Here is a 27296-nt window from a genome sequence, read left to right on the forward strand (position 1 = left end):
AAGGAGTTCAATAAAGAGATGCGGGCCCCGAGTGTATCTGGAGGACGCAGGAGCAAGTACAAGTACGCACAAGCCCTGTCGTTCCTCCGGGAAACAATGGTCACCAGAAGGTAAATATTACACAGCACATGTGAAAAAAAATGTTTAGATGTAACTTTTTTTTTCAGCCAGGGCCATACCATGTCACTATTTTAATTGTTTTTTTTTCTCTTTATTCCACAGCACGGTGAGCAGCACTCGGGAGCCTGCACGATTGGACCCTTCTGAGGCGATCCCTGAGGAGACCGGCACCGAGGGACACTTCGACTGCCCCGGTACATCTGCACCTTCCCAGCCTTCCCACACATTCGACCCATCTGTCCCATCCACCAGCACAGGAGCATCATGGCCGCCTACATTACATGAAGCTGCTGGTGAGGAGATCGCTTTCCCTTTACCCCACCCTTCTGCCCCTGCCACCTCTAGTACACCTGCGGGTACTGGGCGGCAGCGGCAGAGGGGTCAGGAAAAGACTTATGCGCCAGAGTTCTTGCATCTGAATGCATCTTTCCAGAACTGTCCAAAAGTCTTGTCAGAGCAAATCTCCGCAGGCTTTCAGCAGATCAACTCCAGCATTCTGGAGGTGAAGACACTTCTGCAAACCATGCATTCAGAAGCAAGATCTTCGCCAAACCACACCTTTTTCAGGTCTGTTGTGGAGCGCATGGAAACGCTCTCTCCTACCCAGCAGATGCATGTAATGCATTCATGCCACGGTGCTCTCCAGCACGTTACCTCCCAACCTCCTCCTCCCACCACAGTAGTTCCTCCACCTGCACCTCCTCCAGCCACTTTCCATCCTCCCCCTCCTATTACATACCATCCACCTCCCCAGCACCAGCCACCTCCCCAGCACCAGCCACCTCCCCACTTCCAGCAACCTCCCCACTTCCAGCAACCTCCCCACTTCCAGCAACCTCCCCACTTCCAGCAACCTCCCCACTTCCAGCAACCTGCCCCGTACCAAACTCCTTCCCCGTACCAAACTCCTTCCCCATACAACTTGCCATCAACATCATCTGCTCCTACAGTCCCTGCCCAACCCTCCACTCCACCGCCCACCACCTCTTCTGCCTCCCACATGTCCACCCATTCTGTAGCTTTTTCCACACCTTCACCTCTAACTGTTCCTTCCCCACCACGATCCCAGTCCTCTCTCCACACTCCCAGTGTCGAAGTGTCCCGCAGCCCCTCCAGCAGTATTTCCACCCCACACTACACAGATTTGTAATGTGTTTTTTAATAAAAATGCCTATTGGTTTTAAAACCTTTATTAAAAAAGTTTTTTGCACATTAAAAACATTTTACAAAAAAAAAATATTTTAAATAAAAGTTAAATTATCGTTTCACAATGGTTGTCTGTCATTTCTTTCTGCGGCGAACTATGTTTAAAAAAAAAAGGTTAAATACAGGGTATTTCAAAGGTAAAAAGGTATTCAAAACCAGGTATATAAATGTGGGTACATTTTACCTTTTTGCCACAGTTGTGTTCCTGGTTGTGTTTGAAGCAAAGTATTTCACCTAAAAAGTTGTGTTTATTGTTGGTGATTTCCTAACAATGTACACAACTTTTGTTACAAGGTGAAATACTTTGCATAAAACACAACCAGGTACACACCTGTGGCCTAAAGGTAAAAATAGTAAGACCATGACAAGATAGCCAACTTTGGTTGGCAAAGGTATATACTGTTGGTACAGAAGGTACACAAGTTTGGTTAGGGCACAAATCTTTCACACTCTGTCATCCTGCCAGTGTACTCTGCCTTGAGGTGACATAAAGTATAGTGCAAAATTGTCCCTCATTACTGAAACCGTCACAGAACTTCTAGTGGTAATGTCATGGTAATCTTGCAAGGTGGTTTCTTCAGAGGTGTCCTCAATGGAAATGGGTTCCTTGCAGATAACAAAATTGTGGAGTACCACGCAAGCTTTGATCACCTCGTCCACAGTTTCTGTCTTGAGGTTGAACGCAGTCAGTAGGACCCGCCATTTGGCTGTCAGAATACCAAAGGTACATTCAACCATTCTTCTTGCTCTTGTGAGGCGGTAATTAAAAATGCGTTTTGTTCTTGACAATCCTCTGCTAGAGTACGGTTTCAAAAGGTGTTCTGACAGCTGGAAGGCTTCATCCCCTACACAGACAAATGGCATAGGTGGACCAGATGTTTGCGGCAGCGGTCTAGGGGGTGGGAACAGGAAGGTGTTTCCATACAGTTTACGCCCCATGGCAGACAGTTTGAAAACTTGAGAGTCATTGGAGCGGCCATAGGCCCCGATATCAACAGCAATAAATTTGTATTCCGCGTCAGCGATGGCCATGAGGACAATGGAAAAATATTTCTTGTAATTGAAATATTCCGATCCCGATCCGGCTGGCTTTACAATGCAGATACGTTTCCCGTCCACAGCGCCCAAGCAGTTGGGAAACTGACATATCTGTTGAAACTTTTCTGAAATTTCAATCCACCTCTCTGTTGTGGGCTCTGGTAAAAACTCTTCAGCTAAGGAGTCCCACAGTGCACGGCATGTGTACTTCACTATTCCAGATATGGTGGAAATCCCGAGTCTGTACTGGAAATGCAGTGACGAAAGGGATTCTCCAGTTGCAAGAAATCTGTGGGGAATTAAAAAACAATAAATTAGTTTAAAATCACAGCATTACATACCAAAACTCAGCTATAACACTTGGAGATACAAACTACCACCAACAAGATTGCAGTGAAAGTGTGCTCTGATGCAATCACATCCAATAAATGTGGCTTACCTTAAAGTCACCATCAGACGCTCTGCGGGTGAAACAGAGAAGCGGCAATAGGTGTCTGCTTTTCTTATGAGGTGTGCAATGCGCTCCACCAAGTAATCAAAATTCTCCATTTTCATCCGAACATATCCAAAAAATTTATCCGGGTTTCGTCTAAGGTCCATACAGAGTGTAGAATAGACCCCACGCGTCATTCTCTTGGCTGTGATGGGGTGGATCCACAAACGTCGTCTACGATGCCTGATGCGCTGCTGTCTCGCTCTCTCCTTCTCCAGAACAATCACCCTCAAACGATTCGCCTCCGCTGTAAAATCCGCCAAATTCTTCAAAATATTTCCAATGACAACATCCATCTTCGCCAGTCACTTGCTCTTCTCTCCAACCTGCACTTTCTCCTCTACAATCTGTCAAAGAAGGGCTGTAGGAACACGCTATATATAGTTTTTCAGTAGCCAATCCCGTTCGGAAGGCCACAAGGGTCAATTTTAAAAACCGGATCCGGCGTAATCCGTCAAAAAACGGAACAAAAACCGGATTAACCGGATGAGACGGATCCGGTTTTGTCTGTCAAGAACAAGACGGATCCGGCAGAAAAACGGATCCGTCACATCCGGTTTTACGAAATATTTGCCGGATCCGGCGCTCCGGCACGACGCCGGATCGCGCCTGACGCCGAAAACCTGATGTGTGAAAGTAGCCTTATAGTAGTTATATTCTTGTACATAGGGGGCAGTATTATAGTAGTTATATTCTTGTACATAGGAGCAGTATTATAGTAGTTATATTCTTGTACATAGGGGGCAGTATTATAGTAGTTATATTCTTGTATATAGGGGGCATAGAATCATAGAATCATAGAATCATAGAATCGTAGAGTTGGAAGGGACCTCCTGGGCCATCTGGTCCAACCCCCTGCTCAAAGCAGGATTCGCTAAATCATCCCAGTCAGATGTCTGTCCAGCCTCTGTTTGAAGACTTCCATTGAAGGAGAAGTCACCACTTCTCGTGGCAGCCTGTTCCACTCATTGATCACTCTAACTGTCAAAAAGTTTTTTCTAATATCTAATCTGTGTCTCCTCCCATTCAGTTTCATCCCATTGCTTCTAGTCTTTCCTTGTGCAAATGAGAATAAAGTTGATCCTTCTACAACGTGACAGCCCTTTAGATATTTGTAGACAGCTATTAAGTCTCCTCTCAGTCTTCTCTTTTGCAAACTAAACATTCCCAAATCCTGCAACCTTTCCTCATAAGACAGGGTTTGCAGACCGGTCACCATTCTGGTCGCTCTTTTCTGAACTTGCTCCAGTTTGTTGATGTCTTTTTTAAAATGTGGCGCCCAAAACTGGACACAATATTCCAGATGAGGTCTGACCAAAGAGGAGTAGAGGGAAATAATGACTTCACGTGATCTAGACTGTATGCTTCTGTTAATACATCCTAGAATTGCATTTGCCTTTTTTGCTGCTGCATCACACTGTTGACTCATATTCAGTCTGTGATCTATTAGTATACCCAAGTCTTTTTCACATGTGCTGTCACTTAGCCCTATTCCTCCCATTCTATATATGCTTTTTCCATTTTTATTGCCCAGATGTAGTACTTTGCATTTCTCCCTGTTAAAAACCATTCTGTTAGTTGCTGCCCACTTCTCCAGTTTATTTAAATCTTTTTGAATCCTCTCTCTCTCTTCTCTAGTATTAGCTATCCCTCCTAGCTTTGTGTCATCAGCAAATTTAATCAGTTTACCCTCAATTCCTTCATCTAAATCGTTGATAAAGATGTTGAACAATACAGGGCCCAGGACAGAGCCCTGTGGTACCCCACTTGAGACATTCTTCCAACTGGATGTGCAGCCATTTACGACCACTCTTTGGGTCCGATCACTAAGCCAGTTATGAATCCACCTAACAGTTTCCTTGTCCATTCCATACTTAATCATTTTTTCAATAAGGATTGTATGAGAGACTTTGTCAAATGCTTTGCTGAAGTCAAGATATACTATATCTACAGCATTTCCTTGATCCAACCAATCAGTGATACCGTCATAGAAGGAAATTAAGTTAGTCTGACATGACTTATTAGTTACAAACCCATGCTGACTCTGTTTAATCACTTCATTCTTATCCAGGTATTGACATACATGTTGTTTAATAATTTGTTCAAAGATCTTTCCTGGTATAGAAGTCAGACTCACCGGCCTATAGTTACCTGGGTCCACCTTCTTCCCCTTTTTGAAGATAGGAACAACATTTGCTCTTCTCCAGTCTTCTGGCACTTCTCCTGTTCTCCAAGAATTTTCAAAGATTATAGAGAGGGGTTCAAAAATTTCTTCTGCTATCTCCTTCAGTACTCTGGGGTGTAATTCATCTGGACCTGGAGACTTGAATTCATTTAGGCTAGCTAAGTGTTTCCTCACTATCTTTCTGTTTATAGATATCCTGGATTCTTCTATTCCCTTAATAGGACAGTGAATAACAGTTGATGTTACATTTCCTTTCTGAGAGAAAACAGATGCAAAATAGGAATTTAAAAGTTCAGCCTTCTCAACATCCTGTCTTACCATTTCATCATTTTCATCCTGTAAAAATCCTATAGCATCTTTGACTTTTCTTTTACTTTTGACATATCCCCAAAATCCTTTATTATTGCTTTTGACATCTCTTGCAAGCCTCAATTCATTTTCAGCTTTAGCTAATCTGATTTGTGCCCTGCAGGTTCTGCAGACAGCATTATATTCTTCTTTAGATATGCCTCCCTCTTTCCATTTTATAAACATTTTTTTCTTCCTTTTTAGCATGTGCTTAAGTTCTGTGTTCATCCATCCTGGTTTCCTTAACTGCTTCCTATTCTTCCCTCTTTTCGGAATTGTTAACAACTGTGCTTTGAGAATTTCATTTTTCAAGATTTCCCATCCTTCCTGGACATTTTTGTCTTTAAGGATATCCAGCCATTGGATCCCTCCAATTCTCTTTCTGAATCCCTTGAAATCTGCCTTTCTGAAATCTAACCTTGACGTCTGAGTCTTCACAGGTCTTCCGCCTCTAGTTATCCAAAATTCTAAAATAGCATGGTCGCTACCTCCTAGGGTCCCAGCCACTTTTACCTCCTCAACCATTTCCTCCCTGTTTATAAGGATTAGATCCAAGGTAGCAGTTCCCCTTGTTTTCTCCCTTACCTTTTGGAAGATAAAGTTGTCAGCAAGAGAGGATAAGAATTTCCTTGACCTGTTAGTTTTGCCTGAGAGAGATTCCCAACAAATGTCTGGATAGTTGAAATCTCCCATGACAACTATGTCATATTTTTTGGAGAACTTGGCCATTTGATGCATAAAGAGTTCATCCATAGCTTCAGCTTGCACAGGCGGCCTGTAGTAAATGCCTACAATGGTGTCCTTTCCATTGTTCTGTCCTTGTATTCTTACCCAAACAGTTTCCACAGAACTCCCAGTCTCTGAAGCTTCAATCTCTGTGCAGATATACGCGTTTCTAACATACAATGCGACACCCCCTCCTCGTTTATCAAGTCTGTTTCTTGCAAATAAGTTGTATTATAGTAGTTATATTCTTGTATATAGGGGGCAGTATTATAGTAGTTATATTCTTGTATATAGGGGGCAGTATTATAGTAGTTATATTCTTGTATATAGGGGGCAGTATTATAGTAGTTATATTCTTGTACATAGGGGCAGTATTATAGTAGTTATATTCTTGTACATAGGGGGCAGTATTATAGTAGTTATATTCTTGTATATAGGGGGCAGTATTATAGTAGTTATATTCTTGTATATAGGGGGCAGTATTATAGTAGTTATATTCTTGTACATAGGAGCAGTATTATAGTAGTTATATTCTTGTACATAGGGGCAGTATTATAGTATATTCTTGTACATAGGAGCAGTATTATAGTAGTTATATTCTTGTACATAGGAGCAGTATTATAGCAGTTATATTCTTGTATATAGGGGGCAGTATTATAGTAGTTATATTCTTGTACATAGGAGCAGTATTATAGTAGTTATATTCTTGTACATAGGAGCAGTATTATAGCAGTTATATTCTTGTATATAGGGGGCAGTATTATAGTAGTTATATTCTTGTACATAGGGAGCAGTATTATAGCAGTTATATTCTTGTATATAGGGGGCAGTATTATAGTAGTTATATTCTTGTACATAGGAGCAGTATTATAGCAGTTATATTCTTGTATATAGGGGGCAGTATTATAGTAGTTATATTCTTGTACATAGGGAGCAGTATTATAGTAGTTATATTCTTGTATATAGGGGGCAGTATTATAGTAGTTATATTCTTGTACATAGGGGCAGTATTATAGTAGTTATATTCTTGTACATAGGGGCAGTATTATAGTAGTTATATTCTTGTACATAGGAGCAGTATTATAGCAGTTATATTCTTGTACAGTCATATGTTAACATTTGGGCACCCCTTTTAATGTTAACCTTTTTTCTTTAAAACGAAAAAAGTGGTTTGGTACCGTGTTAGCCAGTAGAAAAAAATATATAAAGTGCTCTCAGTGAGAGAAACAAAATAGGAATCTTGTGGGTATGATACCTTTTAATGGCTTCACTATTATTTGTTAGCCATTAAAAGGTATCATACCCACAAGATTCCTATTTTGTTTCTCTCACTGAGAGCACTTTATACCTTTTTTCTTTATAACAATTTTGATTTTTGCAACAGCTATTTCAGTTTCATATATCTGATAACTGATGGACTCAGTTATATTTCTGGATTCAAATGAGGTTTATTGTACTAACAGAAAATGTGCAATCTGCATTTAAACAAAATTTGACCGGTGCAAAAGTATGGGCACCCTTATCATTTTCTTGATTTGAACACTCCTAACTACTTTTTACTGACTTCCTGAAGCACTAAATTGGTTTTGTAACCTCATTGAGCTTTGAACTTCATAGCCAGGTGTATCAAATCATGAGAAAAGGTATTTAAGGTGGCCACTTGCAAGTAGTTCTCCTATTTGATTCTCCTATGAAGAGTGGCATCATGGGCTCCTCAAAACAACACTCAAATGATCTGAAAACAAAGATTATCCAACACAGCTTTTCAGGGGAAGGATACAAAAAGTTGTCTCAGAGATTTAACCTGTCAGTTTCTACTGTGAGGAACATAGTAAGGAAATGGAAGAACACAGGTACAGTTCTTGTTAAGCCCAGAAGTGGCAGGCCAAGAAAAATATCAGAAAGGCAGAGAAGAAGAATGGTGAGAACAGTCAAGGACAATCCACAGACCACCTGCAAAGACCTGCAGCATCATCTTGCTGCAGATGGTGTCACTGTGCATCGGTCAACAATACAGCGCACTTTGCACAAGGAGAAGCTGCATGGGAGAGTGATGTGAAAGAAGCCGTTTCTGCAAGCACGCCACAAACAGAGTCGCCTGAGGTCTGCAAAAGCACATTTGGACAAGCCAGTTACATTTTGGAAGAAGGTCCTGTGGACTGATGAAACAAAGATTGAGTTGTTTGGTCATACAAAAAGGCGTTATATGCATGGAGGCTAAAAAACACAGCATTCCAAGAAAAACACTTGCTACCCACAGTAAAATTTGGTGGAGGTTCCAGCATGCTTTGGGGCTGTGTGGCCAATGCTGGCACCGGGAATCTTGTTAAAGTTGAGGGTCGCATGGATTCAACTCAGTATCAGCAGATTCTTGACAATAATGTGCAAGAATCCGTGACGAAGTTGAAGTTACGCAGGGGATGGATATTTCAGCAAGACAATGATCCAAAACACAGCTCCAAATCTACTCAGGCATTCATGCAGAGGAACAATTACAATGTTCTGGAATGGCCATCCCAGTCCCCAGACCTGAATATCATTGAACATCTGTGGGATGATTTGAAGCGGGCTGTCCATGCTCGGCGACCATCAAACTTAACTGAACTGGAATTGTTTTGTAAACAGGAATGGTCACAAATACCTTCATCCAGGATCCAGGAACTCATTAATAGCTACAGGAAGCGACTAGAGGCTATAATTTTTGCAATAGGAGGATCTACGAAATATTAATGTCACTTTTATGTTGAGGTGCCCATACTTTTGCACCGGTCAAATTTTGTTTAAATGCAGATTGCACATTTTCTGTTAGTACAATAAACCTCATTTGAATCCAGAAATATAACTGAGTCCATCAGTTATTAGATATATGAAACTGAAATAGCTGCTGCAAAAACCAAAATTGTTATAAAGAAAAAAGGTTAACATTGATAGGGGTGCCCAAACTTTTACATATGACTGTACATAGGAGCAGTATTACAGTAGTTATATTCTTGAACATAGGAGCAGTATTATAGTAGTTATATTCTTGTACATAGGGGGCAGTATTATAGTAGTTATATTCTTGGACATAGGAGGCAGTATTATAGTAGTTATATTCTTGTACATAGGGGCAGTATTATAGTAGTTATATTCTTGTACATAGGGGCAGTATTATAGTAGGTATATTCTTGTACATAGAGGCAGTATTATAGTAGTTATATTCTTGTACATAGGGGCAGTATTATAGTAGTTATATTCTTGTACATAGGGGCAGTATTATAGTAGTTATATTCTTGTACATAGGGGGCAGTATTATAGTAGTTATATTCTTGTACATAGAGGCAGTATTATAGTAGTTATTTTCTTGTACATAGGGGGCAGTATTATAGTAGTTATATTCTTGTACATAGAGGGCAGTGTTATAGTAGTTATATTCTTGTACATAGGGGGCAGTATTATAGTAGTTATATTCTTGTACATAGGGGGCAGTATTATAGTAGTTATATTCTTGTACATAGAGGCAGTATTATAGTAGTTATTTTCTTGTACATAGGGGGCAGTATTATAGTAGTTATATTCTTGTACATAGAGGGCAGTATTATAGTAGTTATATTCTTGTACATAGGGGGCAGTATTACAGTAGTGTCTAAAAGACCCCCTTAAAGCTGTATAATTTTTTTTTTTTTTAGATCAATTCAAGTCTCTCTAAACTTTGTGTTTATAGAAGAAGAGATAGGACTAAGCTGACAGGTTATTTAAAAACTAATTGAAGCTGAGATATGAATGTGACAGAACAATATGTGCCCTTTCTGCTCCTGATTGTGATGAGTGGCAGATAATCTGCATCACATACGGGAATTCTGCATACCGTAAATCTGATTTTCTTGCATTTTTATCAGCTATTTTGGTTTGCAATGAATTTTTTTTTTATTAATGTTGTCTGTGAGCTGTATGTCCGCGGTCAGGGAGTCGACCTTTAGGGTGTGTGCACAAGTTGCATATACTGCTGCGGATCAGCAGCGGTTTTGCCCCTGCGGATCCGCAACAGTTTCTGCTGCGTTGTACAGTACCATTATATTCAATGCAAAACAAAAACCGCAGTGCACAAGCTGCGGATTTTTCCACGCAGATTTGCTGCGGTTTTAAATCCGCAGCATGTCACTTCTTTGTGCGGATTCCACAGCGGTTTGACACCTGTTCCATGATCAGGTGTCAAACCGCAGGGGAAAACTGCAGGCTAATCCGCAGGTAAAACGCAGGTCTTTTGACCTGCGGATTTAGGCAAATCCGCAGCAGATTCCGCAACGTTGCAAGGTTTATAGGGATTTCGCTTCACATCTGATACATTATGTCAATCAATCGATACTTTTATTTTTAACTAGCTTAAGGCTGTGTGCACACGCTGCGGATTCTGGGCAGTACCATTTAAGGCTATGTAAAACAAAAAAACGCTGTGCACCTGCTTCAGATTTTTCCGTGCAGATTTGGTGCGGAATAAAAGAAGCAGCATATCGCTTCTTTTGTGCGGTTTTGCTGCAGTTTTCCACCTGCTCCATTATAGAAATCTGCAGGTGAAATCCGCATAAAAACTGCACTAAAACTGCAGGTAAAACGCAGGTCATTTTACCTGCAGATTTAGCAAAATCTGCGCAGAAAATTCCACAGCAGAATCCGCACCGTGTGCACATAGCCTTAGAGCCCGGTGTTGCCCAAGCAAAGTAACTAAGGTTATGTCGGGATCCCTCAGATTACTCTTTCATCTGAAGGACCGATGTTCTTGGGTGTGAAGCATCATATGTCTCTAATTAAATCAGCTCCGTGGAGAAGAACTACACAGACACCAGCTGTATGGTACAACTCAGGATGCCTCCAAGACGCCTCTGGCTTATCAGTTAGGCTTCCGTCTTTTATAGTAAAGAATTTAAACATTTTACAGACATGCGCAGTACAAATGATTTTACAACTTGTTTTAGACAAAGAAAGTCATTTAGGCGAAAAAGCAGAGGTATTTGACCTTGGTTCACAAGGGAGATGTCTGAGACATCTCCTCGAAGAACAGATAAGGTTTTAAACAAGAGAATGCAACATAGACAGAACTCAATTTAACTCCTTCAGTTCCTATCATTCCCCCCTTTGACATCTTCATTTTCCACAATCTGGAACACTGGATCCTGCAACAACAGCGGATAGTGGCTCGTTCACCAGGTACTATCCCAGGCCGACGGGTTGCCTGAGGGAGACAGGTCTTCTACCTTCTCCATCCCCCAGATACTGAAGCCACGTCCATCATTGCAAGAGTACGCTCCTTCATGCCAGAAATGAGATGTCAATCTAGGACTCAAAGGAATAATAGTTAAATTCTTGTTGTTTACAGTCAAACTTCCTTATCTATTTCTACATCTTTTCTTGCATACAGAGATACACCAAAAAACAAGTTTCAATAGCACATATATTACGAAGATACAAACAACAATACGTAATAGACTTAGTATAATCCCAGCTATCCAGCCTCCAATACCCTTAAACCAATTAGCTGGATTAAGAAAGGAGAATGTATCTGACCACCAACTATCCTTAGTACGATCATTGTCTTTATCGTACTGATCTCTAAGTTTTTGAACATCCTCTATTTTTAATTTTAACTTTATAATGCTGTTGGGATCTATATAATGACAGCAAGCTGGTCCGATGACCTGACACATACCTCCTTGCGCTGCAGTTAAATAATCTAATACTATGGTATGCTGATTAGTGGCTATGATGAGCTGATTTTGGACAGCAACGGTGGTGTTCAATATATCCAATATATCCCATATTTGGTCATCTAAGTAATCTGTAGCCCTGACTAATTTATCCCACATTTGAGTAATCATAGGATAAATAAAAATAGAGCTGACAATTTTATTAGCCACACTCATCTGCACTATATGTGGTCTCCCAGAGAGGTGAGGTGTATTGTCAGCAGCTCTTTTGTACAACGTGTGTTTAGGTATGCTCTGAGTACTCAACTGGTCATTCGGAATAACAAAGGTAGCTGGAGTCAAACGACCCAGAGTACAAGCACCTTTTACCCCTACTGGCAACCATTTATATGCATTGTCTCCACATACCCAGAACATGTCACTAGGTAGGTCCCATAGGGCTGAATGTTGTAATACCAGTCTATGAACTAAATCTATGAACGCAGATACATTCTGAAGCATACACCAATTTGGAAGTTGTCCTAAAGGGCTACAATACCCTACATCGGGATTTCCACAGGTGGGAGTTCCTTTCTCATATCCAGATGACTCGTTGCAAGGTATATTACCTGAAATATTAAAACAAGTTTCATTATTGCCCTGGGGAAATAAATTGGAATACTCCCAGGACGTGTTATGCAACCTTCTTTCTAGCAGTATTGGTTTGAAGGCATCAGTAGAGTGGGAAGTTACATTAAAACTAACTTGTAGGCCATACATTGGAATTTGCCCCAGGTAGGTTAATCGAGTTCTATTCCTGGGTACCCAAGCCCCCCCTTTATATGCCAGATATTGAAGGTATGTATTACTTCCTGAAAGATTACCCTGCCACCAAGGGTATCCTACCCATCCCACAATAGGTATACCAACAGTTGTGTTCCATAACTTCACATTATTTGTGGCATTATTAGCAAGTGTATCAGAACAACTGGTCCAGGCAAATAATTCCTCGGGTGGCATAGGAATAACAAGGAACGGAATACTAGTGGCTGATACTGGTGAATGTGTGCAGATCCAGCAAATGATTTGACCAATCATTCAGTAATTTTTCATGATGTTGTATAAACTTATTATTCAAGGACATTGGAGAATTTAGATTGTCCCACGCAGCTACCATTATTACAGATAATGCAACAAAACCAAACCAAAACATTATGCACTCTTATGCTTTGTTAACTCCTGTGGCTAGTTTGCAATGCGATGCGTGGATCCAGGTTGGTCGTCCTTCCAACTTAACAGAAGTAGGCGTTGTTAGGAGTACTTGGTAAGGTCCTTGATATCGGGGTTCAAGGGTCTTTCTGGAGTGTTTCTTGACATATACGTAATCACCAGGTTGTAGACAGTGAGTTCCTTCCACACTATCTGGATCTGGAATGGAAGAGAAAACTAGAGAATGCATTTGAGTTAAATGCTTTTGCAACTGGATTACATAACTTGTCAAATTATCCACATTGAGTGTTAAGACCTGTGGGTAGTACAACCCTGTGTTCGGTGGTCTTCCAAACAGTATCTCGAAGGGTGACAGTTTAGTTTTCCCCGTGGGTGTGTACCTTACTGAGAATAATGCTAATGGGAGACACTCTGGCCATGGTCTATGGGTTTGTTCCATGGTTTTCTGTATTTTCAATTTTAGTGTCCCGTTCATTCTTTCTACCTTCCCTGAACTCTGTGGGTGGTAGGGTGTATGAAATGCCTGTTCTACACCTATCATTTGCATGACATTTTGCATTACCTCAGCAGTGAAATGTGTACCTCTGTCTGATTCAATTGTCTCAGGGACACCGAATCGTGGTACTAGTTCCATCACCAGTTTCTTTGCAGTGGCTCGAGCTGTAGCCGTTTTCACCGGGTAGGCCTCTGGCCATCCAGAGAAGAGATCTACACATACTAGGATATTTGCATACACTCCTACCTTGGTAGCTGTATGTCGTCAATCTGCCGTCTCTGAAACGGGTAGAGAGGCCTAGGTGTCGCTTTCTTAGGGACTTTTACTGTTTTACCTGGGTTGTGCTGTGCACAGATGAGGCATGATTGTACAAGTTTCGCGGCTGCGCAACTGAAGCCAGGAGCGATCCAGAAGGCATCTACCATGGCACACATGTGACTTTTTGAGGTGTGATTGGGGCCATGTGCTGCTTGCGCCATGATTGGGAACAGGGACTTTGGTGGGCACATTTTATCCTTATTCTCCCATACTCCATTTGAGTTCAGCTCAGCTCCCAGTCTCCCCCGGTGTACCTTCTCTGTTTGGGCAGCCTTTTGCTGGAGGGATTTCAGGACATCTAGACCCAATGTGGCTGGAATACGCTGACTCCCCGCCACCGTCCACTGCTCTCTCTAGGCCGCCTTGTGCTATTTTAGCAGCCTCGTTCGCCCTTCTATTGCCCTCTACCTCCACGGAGTCACCTTTGTGTGTGCTTTTACCTTGACAATGCCAACCTGGACTGGTAACATCAATGCCTCCATCAATTGTTTCAACAGCTCTGCATTTTTAATGGGCTTCGAATCTGTGAAAATATTAGCGACTTTACCTGCAGCGGCTCTACACGCCTCAGTGAGTGCCTTCAACTCTGCCTCCTGCGCCGACATGTGAGGAGAGAGTGGTTCCGCTCGGATTACCTCATGTGAGGATACTACTGCATATCCAGTGTAGAATCGTCCATCCTGGTGGTATCTGGGGCCATCTACAAAAAAGAAACTCAAAGTCTGCATTAGGAACAGGTTTTTCATGAATGTGTGCAAACCCAACTGTCTCCTGACTCATCAGTTCTATGCAGACATGTTCATGCGTCATGTCAAAGTATCCTTCCTCACTTGCCAATACGGTCACCAATTCCCCCTTTTCTGAATCCACAGGCAGGAGGGTGGCTGGATTCAGAACGTTACATCTTTTGAGGAGTGACATACTCAGGAATTAGTCGAGCACACTCAAGTCTGAGCTGTCTGGCCATAGACAGATGTTTTGGTTGAACTTGTAGGAGTATGGCATGGATGTCATGTGGGGAATAGATTGTCAAAAGAAACGTCAGTGTCATCTCACATGCCTTCCCTATTACGTCTCCACTTTTTTCCTTGTGCTCCAGCATACATGACAGGTCGTTTTATTGTCCTTGTTTGCTCAATTTCTTTAGCTACCTTAAGGAGGTCTTTCGGATCTACATGTCTCCATTCAGGTCTGGCTGTCTGTACTGCGTCTCGTAAGTCTTTGTTCATACCGTCAATGAATGCATCCACCAGTATTCTAACATCAAGTGGGTTTATGCAGATGTACCACATGTCTGCCCATTTCAGCTGTAACCGTCCAAGGTATATCTCTACTCTCTCTCCTCTTTGCTGTGTCACATTAGTCAGGAGTACAGACTGCTCTGATTGTTCCACTGCAGCCCATTGTCTTAGTGACTCACAGTACGTCTCCCCAGATCGTGCAGATTTATCATCCATGCCCCAAGCCTGATTCTTTGTCACATCTGTATGTGTCTTAATTATATGATCTAGTGCGTCACCTGCCTTTAAACTCATCAACCTCTCTAGGTCTGCCCAGGTACACTTATATGTTTGCTGTACTTCCTTTATGTGTCTGTAAAACGGGAATGGTTGGTCTTCAGGGGCAGGCAGCTGCTTCAGCAAAGCTAGCTGGTCAGAGGGGCTCCAGGGATAATACACCTGTATCTTTCTTATTCTAGTCACACTTCTAGGTCCTGATGGGGTTGGCCGTCTGATGTCTACTGTCAGCTTACTCCTCAAGGGCCAATGTCCCTACTACCCACTATCCACACTATTATGTCAGCTTCTTATGATCTTGTCTGGATAGGATTTAGTGCAATTCTCTTAGGTCAGTAGCACAGGTCACACAAGTAGCTATTCAGTCTGGGTTTGTCTGAGTCTGACCACAGTGTTTACAAGTCCATCTGTTTTGTCTGGGTCTCTGGTTACACTTTGTCAATCAAACATTCATAATACACCTTCCACACTGCTGCACATTCTCAAGCATCATTTATTCACTTGCTATTTTCTTCCCTTGTCTGTGCCTTTTTGTACATCCAAACATTCACACTCTGGTATTTTTGCCTTTTTCAATATTTGTCCCACTTGTTTTACTGCTTCCTTCCTTCTCTGTCTTTTGTAATTTGACACAATTTGCTATACAAATCAATCACACAACTAGAAGCAGGTTCAAACACATTAATGACCAAGCAATCACTTACAATTCCCTTCTAAATTAGGCACCAAATCTTACTTTTAACTTCCAATCTTCAATTAAGTACTGTTGCTTTAAAATGCACAAATCTTTCAGCTTGTACCTTACGGATAGAATTACAGAGAATTTTGAGCACAGCTCACACTCAGCAGAGATAAGAGCGAAGGGAGAAGAAAAACTACGCAGCGGTATCATTCCCCCCTCCCATCAGAATGCAGCGTCGTCCTTCACAGAATTCTGTAGTTCTTTAGACTTATCAAAATCAATTTCTACAAAGAAACTCAAAATCACGGGATTTCACTGTAAGGGCAGATAACTGTATAATGAGATTAACCATGCCTTGCCCTTTTTCTGGCCAAATGCATTCAGGAAACTTTACAATGTAATGCCACATATAACACGAACTATATCATTACTCAATTCATTCAGTCTCAGATGTAGATTTGAAATATCTATAACGCATCTGTCCGGGATTCCACCACAACTAGAAAGGTCACAAATCTCTTGACACAAAAATGATGTGTGATGATTCATTCATACGTGCTCATTCACTGATTTTTTTTTTTTTACTCAATTACTCATCTTTCATCTTATTCAGAGGTTCTCATAGACATATATACAAGGATTCACACAGCCTGCCTATCTTGCACTTTGGATTTGATTAATACTTTTTCCAGGTTCTTTGCTGCACTACTTCCATATCTATCCTCAATTATATCACATAACCGATTTCCTTCTTCAGGTATCTTTCCCTGACTGTTCCCCATCTTATCTTTTATTCTTATCCTGTCTCTCTTGTTGTCTTCCTGTTAGTCCCCTGCCTTAGGTGGTGTATTGGGTAAGCTCAAGACTAGGCTCTACTATACCTCGTTACCTTCTTCCTAAGGTGCTAACAGGCTAAATGGAGTGTCTGTTCCTCGGTGTACTACGTGTTTCGTGTACTTATATGCTATGTAGCATCCGAACAGAAATACTCCCACAACACACAGGATTGTAAATAAAGTGTCCATCTACTGGGGTTCTTCAGTCATATCCTGTCACAGGCTCATTTCACGGTCCTGTGCTCATTCGGTCACACTCTTATCTGTCACAAGGTTTATTCGTAAAGGGTGTTGATTTAAGCTTAGGCGGTGACCTCCCCGAAAGGACGCTGTCACATGGCCCAGTTAGGCAATATCACCACTCTTTGAACGAATACCTACTGTGCAGCTTATTTGTCTACTTTCCACAACCTTTCAAATCAAAGTAGCCATTCAACAACCTCCTCTATTCCTAGTGCGGAACCGTCTATTGTGAAAAACTTGTCCGTCCGGGCTGCGCAGTATGAACTGTTCACCCAGCCTTATATTCCATAATGTCAGACCTCTCCCATTTTGATTTGCATCAGCTCTTTTTCTAAAAATAGCTGTGCACACACAGAACCTACAGTAACCTCTCATTCGAGCAGAAATTACATATGCGTGTCACACCCGATTTCCTCAGAGTTCTTATATGGACCTGATTTTACGGCCCCCTCCTCTACTAGATTCCCCTTTATACGGACCTTAGTTATAATGATAGATTATGAAGAGCAGAGAAGAGAAAAATTGATCTCTTACCTGGCCAGGTGTTTAGGTCTGCTGTTCACAATTTCATCAGTAACTGGAGTGGTCTGTAGATCGGGTAGTCTTGGAGAGGTGCCTATATCAGGTCCCTGTTTCGGGCGCCAGGAAACTGTCGGGATCCCTCAGATTACTCTTTCATCTGAAGGACCGATGTTCTTGGGTGTGAAGCATCATATGTCTCTAATTAAATCAGCTCCGTGGAGAAGAACTACACAGACACCAGCTGTATGGTACAACTCAGGATGCCTCCAAGACGCCTCTGGCTTATCAGTTAGGCTTCCGTCTTTTATAGTAAAGAATTTAAACATTTTACAGACATGCGCAGTACAAATGATTTTACAACTTGTTTTAGACAAAGAAAGTCATTTAGGCGAAAAAGCAGAGGTATTTGACCTTGGTTCACAAGGGAGATGTCTGAGACATCTCCTCGAAGAACAGATAAGGTTTTAAACAAGAGAATGCAACATAGACAGAACTCAATTTAACTCCTTCAGTTCCTATCAGTTAGTTATCACACATTATAGTGATTATATTGCACATAAAGACATTTGATCCTGAGAGAAACTGCACTAATTGCAATAAAAAAGAAAAATACTGAGGTGAAATACTGACCAAACACTGAGATAAAATACTGACCAAACACTGAGGTAAAATACTGACCAAACACTGAGGTAAAATACTGACCTAATACTGAGGTGAAATACTGACCAAACACTGAGGTGAAATACTGACCTAATAATGAGGTAAATACTGACCTAATAATGAGGTAAAATACTGACCTAATAATGAGGTAAAACACTGAGGTAATATACTGACCTAATAATGAGGTAAATACTGACCAAACACTGAGATAAAATACTGACCTAATAATGAGGTAAAATACTGACCTAATAATGAGGTAAAATACTGACCAAACACTGAGGTAAAATACTGACCTAATAATGAGGTAAAATACTGACCAAACACTGAGGTAAAATACTGACCTAATAATGAGGTAAAATACTGACCTAATAATGAGGTAAAATACTGACCAAATACTGAGGTAAAATACTGACCTAATAATGAGGTAAAACACTGAGGTAATATACTGACGTAATAATGAGATAAAATACTGACCAAACACTGAGGTAAAATACTGACCTAATAATGAGGTAAAATACTGACCTAATAATGAGGTAAAACACTGACCTAATAATGAGGTAAAACACTGACCTAATAATGAGGTAAAACACTGAGGTAATATACTGACGTAATAATGAGATAAAATACTGACCAAACACTGAGGTAAAATACTGACCTAATAATGAGGTAAAATACTGACCTAATAATGAGGTAAAACACTGACCTAATAATGAGGTAAAACACTGAGGTAATATACTGACGTAATAATGAGATAAAATACTGACCTAATAATGAGGTAAAATACTGACCTAATAATGAGGTAAAATACTGACCTAATAATGAGGTAAAAAACTGACCTAATAATGAGGTAAAATACTGACCTAATAATGAGGTAAAATACTGACCTAATAATGAGGTAAAACACTGAGGTAATATACTGACGTAATAATGAGATAAAATACTGACCAAATACTGAGGTAAAATACTGACCTAATAATGAGGTAAAATACTGACCTAATAATGAGGTAAAACACTGACCTAATAATGAGGTAAAACACTGAGGTAATATACTGACGTAATAATGAGGTAAAATACTGACCAAACACTGAGGTAAAATACTGACCTAATAATGAGGTAAAATACTGAGGTAATATACTGACGTAATAATGAGATAAAATACTGACCAAATACTGAGGTAAAATACTGACCTAATAATGAGGTAAAATACTGACCTAATAATGAGGTAAAACACTGAGGTAATATACTGACGTAATAATGAGATAAAATACTGACCAAATACTGAGGTAAAATACTGACCTAATAATGAGGTAAAATACTGACCTAATAATGAGGTAAAATACTTACCTAATAATGAGGTAAAATACTGACCAAACACTGAGATAAAATACTGACCTAATACTGAGGTAAAATACTGACTTAATAATGAGATAAAATACTGACCAAACACTGAGGTAAAATACTGACCTAATAATGAGGTAAAACACTGACCTAATAATGAGGTAAAACACTGAGGTAATATACTGACGTAATAATGAGATAAAATACTGACCTAATAATGAGGTAAAACACTGAGGTAATATACTGACCTAATAATGAGGTAAATACTGACCAAACACTGAGATAAAATACTGACCTAATAATGAGGTAAAATACTGACCAAACACTGAGGTAAAATACTGACCTAATAATGAAGTAAAATACTGAGGTAATATACTGACGTAATAATGAGATAAAATACTGACCAAATACTGAGGTAAAATACTGACCTAATAATGAGGTAAAATACTGACCAAACATTGAGCTAAAATACTGACCTAATAATGAGGTAAAATACTGACCTAATAATGAGGTAAAACACTGACCTAATAATGAGGTAAAATACTGACCAAACACTGAGGTAAAATACTGACCTAATAATGAAGTAAAATACTGAGGTAATATACTGACGTAATAATGAGATAAAATACTGACCAAATACTGAGGTAAAATACTGACCTAATAATGAGGTAAAATACTGACCAAACACTGAGCTAAAATACTGACCTAATAATGAGGTAAAATACTGACCTAATAATGAGGTAAAATACTGACCTAATAATGAGGTAAAACACTGACGTAATAATGAGGTAAAATACTGACCAAACACTGAAGTAAAATACTGACCTAATAATGAAGTAAAATACTGAGGTAATATACTGACGTAATAATGAGATAAAATACTGACCAAATACTGAGGTAAAATACTGACCTAATAATGAGGTAAAATACTGACCTAATAATGAAGTAAAATACTGACCTAATAATGAAGTAAAATACTGAGGTAATATACTGACGTAATAATGAGATAAAATACTGACCAAACACTGAGCTAAAATACTGACCTAATAATGAGGTAAAATACTGACCTAATAATGAGGTAAAATACTGACCTAATAATGAGGTAAAACACTGACCTAATAATGAGGTAAAACACTGAGGTAATATACTGACGTAATAATGAGGTAAAATACTGACCAAATACTGAGGTAAAATATTGACCTAATAATGAGGTAAAATACTGACCAAACACTGAGGTAATATACTGACGTAATAATGAGATAAAATACTGACCTAATACTGAGGTAAAATACTGACCTAATAATGAGGTAAAACACTGAGGTAATATACTGACCTAATAATGAGGTAAATACTGACCAAACACTGAGGTAAAATACTGACCAAACACTGAGGTAAAATACTGACCAAACACTGAGGTAAAATACTGACCAAACACTGAGGTAAAATTGCGGTTATAATAATTGCACGATTGGGATTGATGGTCTAGCTTTTTCTATGATGTGCGCCTCGCTTGCTGCAGGTCGCCAGCTTCTGGCGTACTGTGCCATGACAGGATGGGGTGAGTCATGTCCTCTGACTAATGGACAGATAGTTGAAATGATCAATTATGTTTATTCCTTAAATCCTCTGCACCCGCACTTCTGTAAGTTCTGGAGAAAGGTCGCCACGGGGGCTATTAACAAGAGCAGTTTGCATCTTTGCTTCGGTGTGCCGCCTCAACTTTTTTGAATACATATATATACAGTTTCAGGTGCCAGAAAATGGTGACTTTTTTTTTTTTCTTTTTTAACCACAAAAAAAAAATTAAAATTTGGTATTGCCATAGCTGTACCACCCCAGAGAATCGTGTCACCAGGTCATTTTTACCACACAATGAATGTCATAAATAGGTGGTGAAAAAAAAACAAAAAACAGCGAAAGTTTTTTATTCAATCATTTCACTGCACTGTGAATTATTTTTCCATTTTTTAGATTTTATGGTAAAATGAACAAAAATTAAAAATGGCTGCTGCATTGGGAAGGAGTTAATGGGGGCGCTCCAGCATTTGGGGCTGTGGGATGCATTTATGGGGGACACTTACTTCACAGCACAGGTATACCCAATGATATCAGTTGTGTTTTCACATTCTTAGGCAGATTACACAAATAAAAAACAATAAAGGTGACATTTACCTCAGAAACCATTATTATCAGCACCATTCACCACAAAGAGAGAAGAACCACCTGGGCATCATTCACCCTCAGGAGCATTTCCCGCCTAGAAATAGTACAGAATCTGAGGCAAGCCAGCAGTTTTCGCAATGATTGCTGGGAGTCGTAGTTTAATAATCACTTATGCGCATTAGATATCAGCAGAAGTGAACTACAGTTCCCAGAGATCCATGTACCGCAAATGGTTTCTGGGAACTGTTGTCCAAAGAATGCTGTAACAAACGCTAGACGGCGACAGTTAAACTACGAATCCCAGAAATCATTGCGTGATCAATTGATGCGGACTGTGGAGGCGAGCTCTTTTACATGAGAGGATGGGTGGCGCACCTATGTAAGTGACTGCTGGGACTTGTAGTTCCCCTGTAGCTAAGGAGCAGTTCTCCTCAGATTATATAGATGATGTTAGTCAGCCTTCAGCATCATGAATGTTTAACTGTCGCCATTATTATTAAGCACGTTTCTCTGACGTGTTGCTTCTCTTCTCTTGATATGTCTCCATCTTTCGATAACTCTGCAGAGTCAGAAAAAGGTTAAAATAAAAGATACGAGCTGCAGATGACTTGGACCAGTGCACCAGCCCCCCCACATGAGGTATCACAGGTGCAGGTGTCGCCCCCTGTAGCTCCAGGTGCAGCACTGCAGGTTCATGTTCTCACGTTGCGTTCTTGGTGCCGTTTTGTAGACTACAATCCGCAGCGTTTGTTTCCGCAGCTCTGAGTCCGCGCAGATTTTCCCCTTTTATTCCTTAACTTTTATGTCTGATTTCTCTTATTTTTTTTATTGTGGAAATAGAACAAATTGTGAAAGAAGCTGTTACAGGCCGCTGGTTTTACCTGCAGATTTCGGGCCTTCGCCAAAATGGATGTGAAGAATCAGCCCCAAATATTCAGATCTATAAAAATGAAACGAGTCAATTTCCTGAACCCAAAATAATGTGATAATGGAAGGTCTGCCTCTGCCTCGCTGCTCCTGGAAGATGCTGCCGAGAAAACAAAAATTCACTTGCAGAATCTGCACCCAATGAGGGTGAACGTGGCCCAATGCTGCGACGTGGACCATTCGTACATATCCCGCCCTGCTGCTTCTGTGGGATGCTTAGAGTCTCACCGATCCGCACACACCGGCTGTCAGAGCGGCTCCGGTCCATGTCCTCGTCCGTCTGGCGGATCACACTCCGCCAATAACGTCTATCGGGATCCGTGTAAAACGGGCGGAAGACAAAAAACAGGGTCGTCCGCTGTCACTGATCAATCGCTGAAGGTCAAAGGACAAGAAAAGCTCCGAGACACCGGGAGTCGGTGAGAAAGGGAGGAGAAAATGGGAGAAACAGGGACACGAGAAGGAGAAACCTCCGTCCTGACATACGTGTGACTGATGCCATGGCGCATCGGGATACTGTACACTGTATTATGGGATACCGTGTATCTAATCCTATCCTGTGTGATACCAACTGCTTGAGCCGTGTATCTAATCCTATCCTGTGTGATACTGTCTGCTGAGCCGTGTATCTAATCCTATCCTGTGTGATACTGACTGCTGAGCCGTGTATCTAATCCTATCCTGTGTGATACCAACTGCTTGAGCCGTGTATCTAATCCTATCCTGTGTGATACCAACTGCTTGAGCCGTGTATCTAATCCTATCCTGTGTGATACCGACTGCTGAGCAGTGTATATAATCCTATCCTGTGTGATACTTGTCTGCTGAGCCGTGTATCTAATCCTATCCTGTGTGATACTGTCTGCTGAGCCGTGTATCTAATCCTATCCTGTGTGATACTGACTGCTGAGCCGTGTATCTAATCCTATCCTGTGTGATACTGACTGCTGAGCCGTGTATCTAATCCTCTCCTGTGTGATACTGACTGCTGAGCCGTGTATCTAATCCTCCTGTGTGATACTGACTGCTGAGCCGTGTATCTAATCCTATCCTGTGTAATACTGTCTGCTGAGCCGTGTATCTAATCCTATCCTGTGTGATACTGACTGCTGTGCCGTGTATCTAATCTGTGTGATACTGCTGAGCCGTGTATCTAATCCTCTCCTGTGTGATACCAACTGCTGAGCCATGTATCTAACCCTCTCCTGTGTGATACTGACTGCTGAGCCGTATATCTAATCCTGTCCTTTGTGATACTGATTGCTGAGCCCTGTATCTAATACTCTCCTGTGTGATACTGACTGCTGAGCCATGTATCTAATCCTCTCCTGTGTGATACTGACTGCTGAGCCGTATATCTAATCCTGTCCTTTGTGATACTGATTGCTGAGCCCTGTATCTAATACTCTCCTGTGTGATACCAACTGCTGAGCCATGTATCTAATCCTATCCTGTGTGATACTGTGTGCTGAACTGTGTATCTAACCCTCTCCTGTGTGATACTGACTGCTGAGCCTATTTTTAATCCTGTCCTTTGTGATACTGATTGCTGAGCCCTGTATCTAATACTCTCCTGTGTGATACCAACTGCTGAGCCATGTATCTAATCCTATCCTGTGTGATACTGTGTGCTGAGCTGTGTATCTAACCCTCTCCTGTGTGATACTGACTGCTGAGCCGTTTTTTAATCCTGTCCTTTGTGATACTGATTGCTGAGCCCTGTATCTAATACTCTCCTGTGTGATACTGACTGCTGAGCTGTGTATCTAATGCTCTCCTGTGTGATACTGACTGCTGAGCCGTGTATCGAATCCTCTCCTGTGTAATACTGTCTGCTGAGCCGTGTTTCTAATCCTCTCCTATGCGATACTAACTGCTGAGCTGTGTATCTAATCCTATCCTGTGTGATACTTTCTGAGCCGTGTATCTAATCCTCTCCTGTGTGATACTGACTGCTGAGCCGTGTATCTAATCCTCTCCTGTATGATACTGACTGCTGAGCCGTGTATCTAATCCTATCCTGTGTGATACTGACTGCTGAGCCGTGTATCTAATCCTATCCTGTGTGAAACTGACTGCTGAGCCGTATATCTAATCCTGTCCTTTGTGATACTGATTGCTGAGCCCTGTATCTAATCCTATCCTGTGTGATACTGTGTGCTGAGCTGTGTATCTAACCCTCTCCTGTGTGATACTGACTGCTGAGCCGTATATCTAATGCTCTCCTGTGTGATACTGACTGCTGAGCTGTGTATCTAATCCTCTCCTGTGTGATACTGACTGCTGAGCTGTGTATCTAATACTCTCCTGTGTGATACTGACTACTGAGCCGTGTATCTAATCCTCTCCTGTGTGATACTGACTGCTGAGCCGTGTATCTAATCCTCTCCTGTGTGATACCAACTGCTGAGCTGTGTATCTAATCCTAGCCTGTGTGATACTGTGTGCTGAGCTGTGTATCTAACCCTCTCCTGTGTGATACTGACTGCTGAGCCTATTTTTAATCCTGTCTTTTGTGATACTGATTGCTGAGCCCTGTATCTAATAATCTCCTGTGTGATACCAACTGCTGAGCCATGTATCTAATCCTATCCTGTGTGATACTGTGTGCTGAGCTGTGTATCTAACCCTCTCCTGTGTGATACTGACTGCTGAGCCGTATATCTAATCCTGTCCTTTGTGATACTGATTGCTGAGCCCTGTATCTAATACTCTCCTGTGTGATACTGACTGCTGAGCTGTGTATCTAATGCTCTCCTGTGTGATACTGACTGCTGAGCTGTGTATCTAATCCTCTCCTGTGTAATACTGTCTGCTGAGCCGTGTTTCTAATCCTCTCCTATGCGATACTAACTGCTGAGCTGTGTATCTAATCCTATCTTGTGTGATACTTTCTGAGCCGTGTATCTAATCCTCTCCTGTGTGATACTGACTGCTGAGCCGTGTATCTAATCCTCTCCTGTGTGATACTGACTGCTGAGCCGTGTATCTAATCCTATCCTGTGTGATACTGACTGCTGAGCCATGTATCTAATCCTATCCTGTGTGATACTGACTGCTGAGCCGTATATCTAATCCTGTCCTTTGTGATACTGATTGCTGATCCCTGTATCTAATCCTATCCTGTGTGATACTGCTGCTGAGCCGTTTATCTAATGCTCTCCTGTGTGATACTGACTGCTGAGCTGTGTATCTAATCCTCTCCTGTGTGATACTGACTGCTGAGCTGTGTATCTAATACTCTCCTGTGTGATACTGACTGCTGAGCCGTGTATCTAATCCTCTCCTGTGTGATACTGACTGCTGAGCCGTGTATCTAATCCTATCCTGTGTGATACTGACTGCTGAGCCATGTATCTAATCCTATCCTGTGTGATACTGACTGCTGAGCCGTGACTCCTCTGTGGCACCAGCATCTGCAGAACCTCTTGCTGCTCTCCTGCTCTACTCCGCACTCCTGCGGCTCCGCCTACTCCGCACTCCTGCCTGTATCCATACCTGCATCTCTTGTGTGAACAGGCCCAAAACCTGTTCCTTCATATTCCAGTCATTCTTGCCTCTATCAGAACTGGCACCCGCTGTGTCAACAGGTGTCTACCTGTTCCTTCATATACCACTCCTGCCTGCCCTGTGTCTCAAGCCGTGCCATCCTGCCCTGTGTCTCAAGCTGTGCCAGCCTGCCCTGTGTCTCAAGCCGTGCCAGCCTACCCTGTGTCTCAAACCGTGCCAGCATACCCTGTGTCTCAGCCGTGCCTGCGTGGGTACCAGCAGTGCTTGCCGTGCCTACCTGCCTGTCAGTCGCACCAGTCCAAGTGCCTTGTCCCCTAGTGGGATCAGCAGCCACAGCCAGACACCACCCTGGAGTGGCACCAGGCAGCTGGCTCATCAGAGGCACCAGTGAAGACCAAGGTAGCTGTCATACTCACGCCCCTTCCAGGGTAGTCTGGTTTGTGGCACAGTGGGGCCACAACCCCCCGGCTTGCACCAACCTGCCCAGACGCGAGCGTGACAGTTTCCTCAGGCCATGGTCCCCGCTGAGTCCCATGTCCTTCCGCTCTCAGAGCATGATGAACTTTCTCCCTGCCCGTTTGAGCAGCCTGAAGAATTTATTCTGGGTCGCCCTCCCAGGGATGTGGGGTACTCGGTACCGGGCCGGTATCAGTGGGATGTGTCACAGCAGCGGTGACCCGGACCGTGGCCCTGGGCGCCCAAGTAATAGGAAGATGTGAATGGTAGAATGTAGTTAGATGAATAGTTTGTGACGCCACCTGTGGTGCTCGGCAAGGGAGGTGTTAAGCCCACGCTGCATGCAGATCCGCTGGGACTGATGGTATGGTGCAGCAAAGATGTAAAAGCTCCCCACAGGTGAATCTATAGTCCCAGGGCAGTGTAGATGTGGTTGGCACTGGGATGTAGTGGTGCCGGAAAGGTAGGAAGCAGACGACTGAATGGGAGGAGAGACAGATCAGATATTAGAAAAAACTTTTTGACAGTTAGAGTGATCAATGAGTGGAACAAGCTGCCACGAGAAGTGGTGAGTTCTCCTTCAATGGAAGTCTTCAAACAGAGGCTGGACGGACATCTGACT

At 41.7% G+C, this 27296-nt stretch overlaps 2 long non-coding RNA genes across 2 annotated transcripts in view; both read right to left on the reverse strand.

The window, feature by feature from the left end:
- The window catches only part of LOC141058743 (uncharacterized), a 152791-nt gene extending 130876 nt beyond the window's left edge, over positions 1 to 21915 (reverse strand). The window contains exon 1 of the long non-coding RNA XR_012222288.1: positions 21791 to 21915. This is a non-coding gene — a long non-coding RNA (uncharacterized lncRNA). The remainder of the gene's footprint in view (positions 1 to 21790) is intronic.
- Positions 10943 to 16998, reverse strand: LOC141058746 (uncharacterized). The gene is made up of 2 exons (XR_012222291.1): positions 12997 to 16998; positions 10943 to 12405 (listed from the first exon to the last, which is right to left on the reverse strand). It is a non-coding gene; the product is annotated as an uncharacterized lncRNA (long non-coding RNA).
- Positions 21916 to 27296: the final 5381 nt, after the last annotated feature.

This window comes from Dendrobates tinctorius, unplaced genomic scaffold (genome assembly GCF_039654945.1).
Source record: "Dendrobates tinctorius isolate UK_male_01 unplaced genomic scaffold, ASM3965494v1 ptg000214l, whole genome shotgun sequence".
NCBI lineage: Eukaryota > Metazoa > Chordata > Amphibia > Anura > Dendrobatidae > Dendrobates > Dendrobates tinctorius.